At 37.9% G+C, this 13291-nt stretch overlaps 1 protein-coding gene across 3 annotated transcripts in view; it reads left to right on the forward strand.

Annotated features, from left to right (window-relative positions):
* The window catches only part of LOC129779694 (high affinity cGMP-specific 3',5'-cyclic phosphodiesterase 9A), a 446325-nt gene that overhangs the window by 97758 nt on the left and 335276 nt on the right, over positions 1-13291 (forward strand). For all 3 annotated transcript variants that reach the window (XM_055787323.1, XM_055787324.1, XM_055787325.1), the window contains exon 3: positions 8200-9076. The gene's annotated coding sequence lies outside the window, so the exon portion shown is untranslated. The remainder of the gene's footprint in view (positions 1-8199; positions 9077-13291) is intronic.

Here is a 13291-nt window from a genome sequence, read left to right on the forward strand (position 1 = left end):
AGCGCAAATATTTCCCACCCGCTATCTCTCTTCCTTGTCACCACGTTCGGATCGACATTTTCACCCGCAACAGCGCAATACGTTAAAACGCACGAACGTACGCACACAAATATCCATATATCGATGGCTTGAACGATTGAATATACACACACTTATCTCCGTTTTGCGCTCTCTCAACAGAAGCCCTTTTTGTTAATATTGCCGGTCTAGATCAGCTTAGTTTTCATCCTTTGTGGAGAGAGTATTGCTACCGTCATGCAAAACCAAATCAAAGACAAAATTCCAGAACATTTATTTTCTTGGTGAACTGACAATGGCCTAGGTTGATGATTCCCCACACAATTGTGTAGCTCAGAACCTTGATGCAATGGCGTCAGTTTGATGCAATGATTGCAATGCTAGAGACATCAGCGAGTCAGTAATTTGGTCGCGTCCACAGCTCAATCTGAAATTGAGACATGTGAGACTTCAAACTTTTTCAGTTCATTCGTCTCTAACCTTCAAAAAGGCCCTTGGAAAACTTTACTTTTTCCTCGTATTACTCCTTCTCCCCCATTGCCTTGAGAAAGGCATTCGATCCCTCAAAATCCAGCTCGCCCAGCAACGATGTTGTTCAGTCGGTGACCTCACGAAGAATGAAAGCTTGCCTCAGCGAGATCCACTGTTTATACTCTAAGCAAATATTCCCCATTAAATCTTACGATTTCCCCTTCGTTCTTCTTCTTCTTTTCCTTTTTTTATGGATACTTTAAATCCAACGATTCATTCGTCTCCGTCCTCGTTGCTCGTCGATAAGTTATCCGTTATTGACAGCTCTGTTCGGGAAAGCACACAAGGGACAGGACAAATGTTAGGGAAAATGGAAACGCTTATAGTTTTCATGAATTTTAACCATTTACACATCATGGGATTGTAATGTATAGCATATCAAATAACTCTTAGGGAATTTCCGATTCGTTTGGTATGTAAATCGCCAAATCCGTTCGTGGCAAAAATAGTTATAAATGTTAACTTTATTTCATAAAAACGTGACCTGTTTCCTGATTTGGCACCCTTAATGAAAGACGTAGTTCTACGTCAAAAGCAGATCTAATTTTTTGTGATAAGCAACAAAACCACAAGTTTTCACGAAAATCTGTGAACCACTATATTGGTTGGGCTGGGAAAAGACTTATGTGAATTTGAGTATGTTCTCGGGCTTGTTGGAGGCTTTTTCCATTCTTTCTTTCAATTTTGACGTAGGACTACGTCTAACCGGAAGATATAGGGGGTGAAATGGAAATCTAGGCACTGAACAAGTAGGAAAAAATGCAAGATTTGGAACGCTTATAACTCGAGCATTTCTCAATAGATCGCAAAGGTTTTTGCATCAATTGATAGGAAATATATCTACGCATCTATCATAACAAATAACATTTCATTTTTCTTGAGATAAATAATTGAATAATTGTGAAATATCAAGCATTGTCCAAATACACTATGTGCCCATTTTTGATTGGTCCATTTTGTGCTCCTCAAATCGTACCGACCAAAACGGGCAACCAGAGCAGCAGCGAAATAGAATGAAGCATGATTGAAAAGGAAAAAGAAAAAAATGAGGGAAACATTGGTCGCAGCCTCACACATGCGTAATTCTCGAGCCAGCCAGTCAGCTTAAAAATCCCCCCTCCGCTGCCGTAACGATCATTCTCATCCGAACCGTACACCACATCGTTTCGCATCACCTCACATCAACAAACCAACACAAGCAGCCATGGTTGGATATGGCAAAGGAGGAAAAGTGAAGGGAAAGGCAAAATCCCGCTCGAACCTTGATCTGGAGTTCCCGCTCGTGTTGATCTGGAGTTCCCCGCAAGGGTAGCTAGGCCGAGCGCGTTAGTACCAGTGTACCAGTCCACCTAGCCGGCGTTATATAGCTTCGGCCGCCGAAGTGATCGAGTTAGCTGGCAAAGCTGCTCGCGACGATAAGAAAACCTGCATTCGGAACAGAACACATTCGGTTCGGTGGACATCAAGATAACAACAGGCAGTTGCAGCGAGTGGCGAGTGGCAAACGCAATCGCAAAACGGCATCAGGTAGCAGAAGAAAAAAGTTTGTTCTTTATACAAACTGCTTTGGCGGCAAATCCAGAACAAGGCGGCATCGAGGGCGTTCGAAATGGTTTTTTTCAAAACCACGAGTACTAAGTTTTCTAAATTGGAAACATTCCATAAAACAAGTCGCTTTTCAGGGCCATTAAACCTTCCAAAAAAGAGTTTAGGAAATAAAGTTCAATGCTTTCTAAAACATTATCCAAAATAATAATAAAACACAAATTGATGTTTTCATAATTTGTTTGCCAGGATCTGATGAGTATGTGAATTTGGCAGTTGTTTTGAGCTTATTGATAGTAGGGGACTTTCCTGATTATTCAATTTTCACCAATGCTTAAATTGTTTCCAGATTTAAAGTACAGTAATCTACAATTAGTTCGACATTTAGCTAATTGGACGGACATGTAATGCGACTTATTTAGTTGGACATTTTTGTAAACATAGAGATCCAAATTATGACCCCACATTGAAAGTCGACACTGTACCACTGTCATCGCAAATGTTCAATTACAGGTTAAAATTACCTCCAATCCGACACTGAGTAGTGGTAATGCGACGTGTCATTGAATGTAATTTACTGTAAAATATATCACAAGCTGGATGGGAAGAAATTTTCCAACTGTGAAAGCTGTGGCGAGTGACAACAAATCGCTAAACAGGAAGGTTTAGCCGAACAAGATGGGAATATCGAGTGATAACAAAAACACAACACCAAAGGTTCTTTTCAGAACCATCAACATATTCATAAAGAGTAAACAGTAAACTAATCCATTTTTCAGGTAGATAGGTAGGTATTCACGTAGGTGAAGAAAATAAAACAATATATTTAAAATATATATTTAACAAAAGCTGTCCCCTTTGTATAGTCCTACGTCACTCCGGTTATGTCCCCGACATTACCCACCCGTCTTTTTGTGAATTTGAGGATTGATTCAGAGTTGAAAGTGCTACATGTTTTAAGCCGTATATGAAGAAGTTTGTACTGCAGTTAGAACTGTATTCTTCGGTTGAAAACAAAAGGTACATAAGAGGGAAGTCCTTTTGTTGTGCTTCTTCATACTGTATTTCCTTGGTCGTCGTCATTTCGCGTATTATTACTTGATGATATTTAAATAATTTGTACTCGTAGTTCTCACTCTAAGTTAATTTTTTTTATTTAACTTTCAATGACTTTTTTAATAATATAAAATCACTAGCTGACCCGGCAAACTTCGTCCCGCCCAAAATTTATTTTTCGTTATCACATTCACGTTTTCTTACTAAGCGCACGTTCATGGATCCAATCGCAGAACTGTTCATTGATTGATTTTCTAATCTTCCCTTTAAAATTATTATTTACTAGTACTCCTAGTACTTCTACCAAAGCTTGTCATTTTAATATCAAATTATTTTCAGACACAATTGTCGTTCAAGATTTTACAACCACTTGCAAATAACATGTTTCTCCCTTACATGGAATAAATGTTTGATACAGAAAATATGATAGAATGAAGACAGCCCTAAATCGGACAATTCCATTCTCGAGTTTTGCTCTTATCAACACATTCGGCGATCCATTCTTATTTATATAGTAAGAAAACGATATAGGAGGCGTTTTATCACATTGAAATCCATTTCTATTTTCGAACGAAGATCAATTTCGTTCCCGCCAACATCAAATGAACTAAAAACGCTTGTCAATATGTAATTGTAGAATATATGCGAATTGAATTTTCCGAATTTTCTCATTTACCTTTAGAGTTTTCCGGAAATTTCCAATTGTCATGTTCGGTTGGAATATGTTTGGTTGGCATATATTTGGTTGAAATATGTGTATTATTTTGATGGAAACCCCCATCCATTTCAGAGGAGAGAGGGGTGTATTTTTATTGGGTACTAGCTAACCCGGCAAACTTCGTCCCGCTCATTTACTTGATTAATTCTCGAGTAATGCAGGAATTTTTGTTTTATTTGTATGGCAGCCACCCCTAAGAGAGGTGGGAGGGGTATCTAACCACCATAGAAACATTCATTGCACCCTAAAGTTTCCATATGCCTAATTTGGTTTAATTTGCTTGATTAATTCTCGGGTAATGCAAAAATTTGTGTTTCATTTGTACGGCAGCCCCCTCTAAGAGAGGGGGAAGGAGTATCTTAACACCATAGAAACATTTATTGCATCCTAAAACCTCCACATGCCAAATTTGGTTTCATTTGCTTGATTAATTCTCGAGTAATGCAGAAATTTGTGTTTCATTTGTATGGCAGCCCCTTTGAGTGGGGGAAGGACTGTCTAACCATCATAGAAACATTTATTGCACCCTAAAACTTTCACATGCCAACTTTGGTTTCGTTTGCTTGGTTAATTTCCGAGTAATGCAGAAATTTGTGTTTCATTTGTATGGCAGCCCCCCCTTAGAGAGGGGGGAGGGGTCTCAAAATATCACGAAAACCTTCCCCGGCCCCAAAAACTCCTACATACCAATTTTCATGTCGATCGGTTCAGTAGTTTCCGAGTCTATAAGAATCAGACAGACAGACAGACATCACTCCATTTATATATATATATATATATATATATATATATATATATATATATATATATATATATATATATATATATATATATATATATATATATATATATAGATAGATATTCTCGTACCCAAAAACCCTCACATCCCAAATTTGGCTCCATTTGCTTGGTTAGTTCTCGAGTTATGCAGAAATGTATGCTTCATTTGTATGGCAGGGGGAAGAAGTGTCTAACCACCATAGATACATTTATTGCATCCTAACCTAACCTCCACATGCCAAATTTGGTTTCGTTTGCTTGATTATTTCTCGAGTAATGCAGAAATTTGTGTTTCATTTGTATATCAGCCCCCCTTAGAGCAGGGGAGGGGTCTCGAATTATCATAAGCACCTTCTCCGACCCCAAAAACTCCTACACATCAATTTTCATGTTGATCGGTTCAGTAGTCAAGGCAGTGTTGCCACTTTTGCATATGTTGATTGAATTTGAACCGCGGAACGAATAAAACAAAGAATATCAAAGATGCCGCTATCGTATGAATCTCGGACAAGCAAAAAAAATTCTCTTGATAAAATGGCGGACGTTTGAAAATAAATTGCTCTTTTGCACGTTGTTTTATAAAAATTTCAATTTATTAAAACTAGTAAAATTAAAAAATCGTAAATTTTCATTGGTTCTTGCGTTAGAGAGATGTAAAAAGATTTATTCACATCAAATTTGGAATACATCAGTTCCGACATATCGTGTACGCCAGCTTGAAAAAACTAGTTTTGGAAAACCGTAAAAACTAAAATTTTCGAAAAGTGTCTAAACTTCAGAAATATGCAGAAAATTTTGGATTTTTGTTTTAAATTTCTAGACTAGAATACCCTTTTAATGTAGAACAGACTTTCAAATTGATTCGTTTAGCCGTTTTACTTTCCCGTTTTACGAACCGAAGGGATAGCGATGAGATTTGTTTTTCATCACTGTGTAGACAGTTGACATTCCAAGTTATCTTTTTCTTGAGAAGAGATTACTATTTATATTTTATATGACCGTATCAAAGAACAGTTCCGAATAGCATAACAAGTATTAATAACATGATTTTAACGACAGCTAACAACAACAAATTGACCAAAACAACCAGTTTTGACCCGACCTTCTCGGATATTTTTGACATAGAACTACGTCTTTCAGGAAGGGTGCCAAATCAGAAAACAGGTCACGTTTTTATGAAATAAAGTTAACATTAATAACTATTTTCACGGTGAACGAATTCTCATGATTTTCATACCAATCGAATCGGAAATTCTCTAAGATTTGTTTGATATGCTATACATTACAATTCGCAAATCTCTAAACGGTTTAAATTCATGAAAACTGAAAGAACTTCCTTTCTTCCCATACATTTTTTTTGTGTGTCAAGCCAACCCGTATTTCGAATGCTTATAACTCGAACATTTCTTCACAGATAGGAAAGATGTTTGCATCAATTAATAGGAAACATTTCTACGCGCTATCACAATTAATAAAATATTATTTTTCATGAGATGAACAATTGAATAACTGTAAAATGTCAAGCGTTATCTGCTAAGTCTGCTGCTAAGTAACTGCTAAGTCAATCAAACCCGATTTACGGTTTCCCCAACACAGACTCCAATATCGATGTACCTGTGGAAATCCACTCTGCAAATATACATGCAAGTCAGGGGTATTTTTGTTCCCACCGAGCTGTGTTTCCCTAACACGGACTTCAAAATCAATATGCCTGGAGGAATCTGCTTTGTCAAAACATGCAAGTCGGGGGATGTTTTTTTCCCACTGGACTGTGTTTCCCTAACACGGACTTCAAAGTTAATGTGCCTGGAGGAATCCGCTTTGCAAATACATGCAACTCGGGGGTATTTTTTGGTGTTGAGTACTTTTGTACTCGCTTGTCGTTGTGCTGACCTGAATATGTTCCCCTAAAACGTACTTTTAAACTGAGAAGCCTGGGAAAATCTTCATTGCAGATACTAGAGGTTAATGAACTTTCGCGGTTCTAGAAATACATAAACATGAGATGTGCAATAATGCCAGAGGGAAATGTAAAATACAATGATCGTTTGACAATTCTTCCCTTCACATATTTTTGGTAGTCCTAAGCATTATATCAAACTTAAAAGGACGTTCATCTTTTTTTTTTTGTAACGAGGAACATAATCTTTTACAAAAATTTCGATGCATTCTAAAATAATATTCGAAGTGGTAAACAAGTGGATTGCATAATATAATTGCGTAGTTCTACGTCGAAAATATGCGGTCGTGTCCTAGATACAACCCCTTACTTTTTTTTTAAACTATGTACACGAAGAAACAACTGCCAAAAAATACAATAATCATAATAAAAAGACTTTTTTCAAAGAAGTCCATTATATTTTGATTGTTTATATTTTTATTGTTTTATTAACATTTTTCTGAATAAAATATATCTCAAGCTTCACCTGTTATGTAGCTTTCAAAAATACACACACTTTTTTTTCTATTTTTAACCAATTACAAATTATTATTAATTGATACAAATGGTGAATAAATTTGTTTAGAAATTTCGACGTTTTATTTGACAAATTTTATGCTAACTCGACTGACCTTTGGCAGCACCTTCTCAGATTGCAGTGAAACTTTGTGAGTGTCAAAACCTTGGTCATTTAAGGAACTTTTCACATTTGAAGTTCAAAAAAAAAAACAGACGACTTTTCTAGTCTAAATTTTTCAAGAATATTTACAAATAATTCTGATTCAAGAAGTTCCACTGGGAACATTAGTGCATCCAAGAAGGGTTCACCACCCAAATTACTTCCAATTGCATGTCTTCATTTTTTTTCTATGGTAAGACGACGGCTGGAAATATGAAAATAAGCCAATATTGGCGGTGAAATTCTTGTGCATTCATATTAAGCGAATTCACTGCTTCAGCAGATGCCATGAATGAAAATTATCTCTCATGTTTCTGCCGTTATTGCAAGCACAAACCGGAAGCAACCGAATCACTACAAAAGACTTATCCGGGACTAATCCATTTAAGCTCAGATACAGCAATGGTACGGCACTTTTGTCGAAACTGTGTGAATCTGAGCACCAATTAAGTGATTCTATCGCACATGTCACTAAACCTTCCATTCATTCGAGTCATCTCCGAAGCTTCCACAATAGCTTCTTAAAGTTGAAATTGAATTTACATCCGGCGTCTGTCGTATTGTCACACTTATTTGGACATCACTTTGTGGATTACAGACATTAAGACACTCACAGATGGCGTACAAACAATCGCCAATATAAAATCAGTCTTCTGTCCCATTGGACGCATTCTTTGTGTGTGTGTGTGTGTGTTTGCATAATACCCGCAAATATTCGATTTCCGTACCCAAACATATCAGAGCAATTTGAGTTATTCCGGTCCTAGCACCGATTTCCCGACCGCTCAGCCAAGCCTATTATTCTTCTCCCCCCCGCCACACACACACACACACACACACACACGCACACACCGCAAACACAGCTTCACTCAAGTCTAATCGCCATTGAAACCCTTTTCTAACCCATTATTCCCCTTTATCTAATCCCCACAGGATTCTTTGTGCTGCCCTGGAGCCATCCCGAAGAGAGAGAGAGCTAAGAGTCTTGGACCGGTGCGCTGCTGATTTACTCCTTCAAAGCCGTTGAGGAACACGCCAGGCGCTAAGGCGAGGAAACACGTGAACATTTCCCCAAAGTGCGTTTGTGGGTGTCTCACATCCTCTTCTTCCTATGGTTCATGTCAATGGGATTGTGTACGTGTGTGTAGGTGCATGGGCTTGTGACCAGTTTTTTTTTCTGCTATCGAGTGCCACTGAAACCACAGTAAAAAGACGGTCGTCGCACAATTGATGCTCTGTCGTGGTGCTGTCTTCTGTTGGGACCGTCTAGGAAGTGGCGAATTACAACGGTACGAACCACCGACTACCGGTGGAATTCAAGATTGAAGAGATTTTTTGCTACTCCGACAGGGGAAGGAAGAAATAAAGTGTAGAAAAATATTTGCCTGCAAAGTTTGGGTCAGAGACGGGAGGAAAAAGGATAGAGAAAGAGTGGGTTACGAATGGGAAGACTAATGTTGATTTATAGCAACTTTGTCATTATTGAGAGAGTTTCCCCGGGGGAAACTTGTCTGGTTTCGCATTGTAGGGAGTGAGGGATCCTTCCAGTTATCGAGAAAAAGTGGAATTCGGTGCAAGGATAACATAGATTTCTGTTCAGTGTCGAATATCATAACAAGGGCGGAGAAACAAGCAGCGAAGATAATAATAGTGCGCCCTGTGGCCATCAAGGGAAGTCTATGAGAGGCGAAAAGTGTGGGCCAGTGACCGCGTGAGACATACAGTTTTGCCACTGCCATCATTACAGACTATATCATGGGAAATTATAGCTGAAGGAGTGCGTCGTTCTTCGAAAGGAAAACAGAAGAAGGTAAGATTTTTTGTGTATCTTTTTTTTCCTCTGGATTTTTCCTCGTTTTCCTCGAAGTATTGTGCAGAAATCGAAACTTTTACGCAGATTCACGTTTACAATCGTCTAGCCTTTCTCCGTTCGTCCGAGGAGAGGAAGGAAACGGGAAGGGGGAACCAAACAATACGCGCTCCAGTTTGAAATGGAACCGCTCGTGGCAGTTTTGTTTTTATCATAAAAAACATTCGCGGAGTGTACCCTGAATCATTCTACGGAACTCACTTACTTTTCTTTCTTTTCTTCGTTTCACGTTGAGGGAGAAACAAAAAAAGGTCCGTTCGATTGTCGTGTGCTTTAATTATTGGTGAAATGTATTCAACAAAAGCTTTTTCGGAGCTATTATTACCACCGAGAGAAACATTATACAACAATTCGGCAATTTATTCATTCCTCCATGAATAACACATCCTGACAGCGTCCTGAGTTCATGAATGTGCAATATTTTGTCTAATTATAGGATCAAAAAAACGGGTTTTTTTTTCAGAATCAGGGATCTGAAAGCTGGAATTTGGAACGTCGTCTGAGGCGGTTTTTGGGAATTGAGTGTTTTTCTGTTATTTGAGATTTTTTTTTAAATAGAAAAAACAGAAACACATAAATTCTAATGTGACGTTCAGATAAATATTGTTTTTGTTTTTGTGGATGTTGAGAACAGTTATTGCTACAACCTTCCAAAAAATGATGAAAAACAGCTAGGGTCTCTTCGAAAAATAGTAAAATATTTTTCGTAGAAAGTTGATCCTTTATATGCTGGTATGATATCGGTTCTCGGTTCAGTGGTTCAAACGTAAGGAATTTTCATGAAATAGTATATTCGACAAGACTGGCAAATAAAATAATTTTCAGAGCACCTGAATTATAAAATACATAAAATACATAAAAAATTATATTGAACTTGATTGTTACTATCAATTAAATTAAAGCTTTCTAACGACTCTACAATTTGTTCTTTGAGACCCAACTTCTATCTTTCTTAACTTCGCTGCAATATCGATATAAACAATTTCCTGTGAAAATTCAAGTAAAATCTTCAAAAATCACAATTTTGACCCCACTAGACCCCACTATACATATAATGGCTATCTCAATTTCACCTTAACATTGAAACGTAATATTTTTTCGTGAGATAAGTAATATTTGAAATATATAAAATATATATATATATATATATATATATATATATATATATATATATATATATATATATATATATATATATATATATATATATATTAGGCTGTGAAAAAAGTCCTGCGGTATTTTTTTTGAATTTTCATTTCTTCATTAAATTAGTTACAATCATCTGTTTTAAGTCAAATATGCGTCGTTTTGTTCGATGAATTGTTCTCAACCAGATGCCAACTTCATAATACCCCTGTTATTGAGCTCGCTTCCTTATTGGCAAAAAACTCGGATAGCCAATTTTCACAGGCCTCTTTTGTGGCTAACTTCTGACTACCTAGCTCGTTCGCCATGGACAAAAACAGGTGGTAGTCACTTGGTGCAAGGTCCGGACTCTACGGCGGATGCAAAAGAACCTTCCATCCGAGCTCCTGGAGCTTCTGGCGCGTCACCAAAGAAGTGTGTGGCCAGGCGTTGTCCTGATGGAAGACAATGCGGCCTCTGTTTATCAAAGATGGCCTACCTTCAAGCGGTCCAGTTGTTGGCAGTACAGGTCCGAATTGAGCGTTTGGCAATAGGGAAGCAGCTCATAATAGATTATTCCTTGACAATCCCACCAAACACACAGCAGAACCTGGCCTGGCCGTTTATGAGGGCTTGGCCGCCGTCTGAGCCGCTTCAGCGGGCTTCGACCACGACCGTTTGCGCTTCACGTTGTCGTAAGTGACCCACTTTTCATCGCCAGTCACCATCCGCTTCAGAAACGGGTCGATTTTGTTGCGATTCAGCAGCGATTCACATGCGTCGATACGGTCAAAGATGTTTTTTTGCGTCAACGTGTGTGGCACCCATACATCGAGCTTCTTTGTGAATCCAAGCTTCTTCAAATGGTTAATAACGGTTTGATGGCTTATCCCCAGCTCTTGGCCGATGCTACGGCTGCTAATATGCCGGTCTTTCTCGGCTAATTCAGCGATTTTGTCGCAATTTTCGACGACAGGCCTTCCGGAGCGTGGCGCATCTTCGACGACCTCTACACCAGAACGAAAACGTTGAAACCATCGTTGTGCGATGGAAATGGAAACTGTATCGGGTCCATAAACTGCACAAATTTTATTGGCAGCTTGAGATGCATTTTTGCCTTTGTCATAGTAGTACTGTAAAATATGTCGGATTTTCTCTTTATTTTGCTCCATATTTGCGACACTATAACTCACGAACGACTTAACTAAACAAAACACTGTCAAGGACTATATTATAGCGCGCAAAAATACCTTTCCAACAAGCTATAGTATGACTCGATACAATGAATACAACTAGAACTACGCGCTTACATCGACACCTCGCGGAAATACCGCAGGACTTTTTTGACAGCCTAATATCTCCCAGGCCCACAAACACATTGCATGTTGCGTTTTCTCCCAATATTGGCTCCTGAAAAACGCGAAAAAAAATCATTACTAGACACTGTTTTCGCTCACGATTTTTTTATCACTTGTAAAAACTCGCTACACTTTTACTCAAAATCTTCATTTGATACGGACAATTTGATTTTCATTGATAATTTTGTTCCTGAAGCTGTGTTCATTTTTCCCGCCGCAGAGAAAGCGTCATTTTCTATAGCAACGAAAAGATGTTTCTAATGTCGCTAGTGTATATATTTCAATCTTATTAGCTCTGTGGAACATTATTCTTCCATTCAACGCTTACCATTATCAAAATCAATTCATTACAGTTGTGAAACTACTTGTTAAAATCCACCACTTTTTGCTTTTCGTTTCGTTTATCTTTGCTTCATATAATATAAACTGGCTGTCAAACTCAGCTTGGATGTCCCGAATTGCAATTTCGCCTTTTTCGCAGCCTGCTACACAGAATTTTCGTGTTGGAGCCGTTGTCAGCTACCCGAATGACACGGTTAATTTATTGTCGTGTCTCAATTTTGAAATGACGCTTAGTTCGTTCTGGCAGATCCGCTACGACATGAAAATTATTTTGACAAAAAAAATTTTTTTTTTAGATAACTGTAAATCTCGATGTGTCATGCAATTTTAAAACATTTGGCATAAAAAAAGAAAGGTAAGAGGTAAGATGCCGTCCTGTCCGTCTTTTCCAACTTTCCCATATTGATTTTATATACCGTTAGAACAATAATGAAAACAGTTCTACTGTAAAAGAATTTTTTTTGTTATGTAGTTGATCGATTGGTGTAATGAACAACTCATAATTGTGGTTGTTGTGTTGTTTATCTGTTTAAAGTTAAAATATAAAAAAACAAACACGTTAATGAATTCAATGATAGAAATAATAAGATTTTAGTGTCATACTGTTGCTGAAATTTTGTGCAAATGGCTCGTCAAACATTCATCATACATGAAAAGGAACTGGTTGGGATTGTTCAAAATACGCTCATATAGCTTTCGCGCTCGTGTTTCAGCGCGATCTTGCTGCTCCTGTGTTTGTTTGTTCACTTTTTGCTTTTTATAGGTCTTCAGACCATGTCTCTGTTTAACCCGCTGAATCATCCCAACACTGGTTCTGTATTTCTTGGTCAAATCACGAATAGATGCAGACCTGTTCTTCTGAACTAATTTATAACTGAGATCCTCGATAGAACACTCGTTTGTGGTATGTAATAATACCCTTTTCGGTGCACGAATTGTGCAGAATTTTCATTTTAGTTTCCAAATCAATCCGCGACATTTCGAAAACAACTTTATGACCGCGACTAAATGACTTGTATTTTGATTTTTGACATGTGAACAAAGCGTGCTCTGATTACACGACGAAAAAAGTTCACCCGTTTGTGTGTAATAACTTGTTAAATGTTTAAGACTACTTTTCGATACACTCTTTATAATCACCTGAATTAACTTTCTGACGCGTCGAGAGTAAAAAATATTTCAATAGCGCAATTTATCTCATAATCATTCATCCATCCAATCATTCAGCCACTTCATGCCAATATTCTGCCAAATCAAGTTGATCCGAGATACAATCGAGCGACAATTGACACAGCCGTATCGCCTCATTCAGCTTATATCCTTGCTAAGC

This window comes from Toxorhynchites rutilus, chromosome 3 (genome assembly GCF_029784135.1).
Source record: "Toxorhynchites rutilus septentrionalis strain SRP chromosome 3, ASM2978413v1, whole genome shotgun sequence".
NCBI lineage: Eukaryota > Metazoa > Arthropoda > Insecta > Diptera > Culicidae > Toxorhynchites > Toxorhynchites rutilus.